We start from the raw sequence: 1,293 nt of genomic DNA on the forward strand, positions 1-1,293 counted from the left end.
AACTTGAACTTCCAAAGGGAAAAAAAAACTAACCTAGCCCCTCTATGAGGTCATCAAGAACCTTTTTAAAATCACTGGTCTCTCTTCCATAGACTCAGTTTTATCCTAAGGCCAGTTCCCTACACCATGATAGGATGCCTACCAAGAGCCATGCTTCCTCACTCTCACCAACAGGAGCGAGAGACCATTGTCTTCCTCAGGTTTTTCTTATGATCAAAGAAAACTTACCAAAAGCCCCCCAAGACACCCTCTTATACCTCATTGCTTAAAAGTGTGTTTCCTGCCTATTTATAAAAAAATTCTTGCCAACAGAGAATGCCACACGGTGATTAGCTTAGGCCTGAGTTTTCACATCTTTCTTTGGCAAGAGGAATAGGAATGCCCTTCATTGACTTAATGTAACCAAGGGCCCAAACCTGGGGCTACGAAGCTCCCAACAGAGAAGGGCAGTAATGACTGCTGGAGAGACCAGGAGTGTTGATTGAGCAGTGCCGTCTACACTGTGGGGAATGCCATCAAGCATTTGTGGGGCTGGTAAGATTGTTGTTATGTATACCCTTCATTTTACATTTTGTGTTCTACTGGTCTCTTGCAAAGATTGTTTGGCACCAATAAACTAGTTAAAAGCTGAAGCACTGACCTGTTCTGCCCTTACAGGACAGACAATGTGGCAGAAACCCCTGGCTGGGAAGGTGCACAAATGAGGGCTGCTGGTTCAGACGCTATAAGAGCAGAATTCCAAATCAAACTCTTCTTAGGGAAACAAGATGCCTCAGAACCTGTCCGAGTCCCTCAGTGGCTAGGGGAAAATCCTGGTGACTCTGGTGCTCTAATTGCTCTTGGCTACTATGAGGAAGACCCTGGTGTTCGGAGAGTTGGGGGCAGGGGGAGACTTCATGGCAGTGACTGACTCAGCAAAATGACTTCTAAGAAAATCTGCTCAGCTTTATGCTCTCAGTGCAGGCTACATGGCACTTGAAAAACTCTTGCCTCTGTGGCCCGATTAGATGGGAAATACATTTTTTTGTCTCAGATATTTATTTAAAAGTTTCATTTTCACTTAATAAATCCATAGTCATGGCATCCATGGAAGGTTTACCCAAGTGGTAATTTATGCTCATTGAAGAATTACTTTTGAAACTGCATGGGCTGCCTGTCACAGGGGGAAATTGTGGCCACTCAGTTTTTAGACTTATTGGCTGTTACAGATCTGGGAGTTGATATGTATTTGAAATGTTTATGCCTTCTCTTTCTTGTTAATTATCGATCTAAACCTTTATGGAGTCTGAGGCA

This window comes from Phyllostomus discolor, chromosome 6 (genome assembly GCF_004126475.2).
Source record: "Phyllostomus discolor isolate MPI-MPIP mPhyDis1 chromosome 6, mPhyDis1.pri.v3, whole genome shotgun sequence".
In the NCBI taxonomy this organism is placed as follows: Eukaryota; Metazoa; Chordata; class Mammalia; order Chiroptera; family Phyllostomidae; genus Phyllostomus; species Phyllostomus discolor.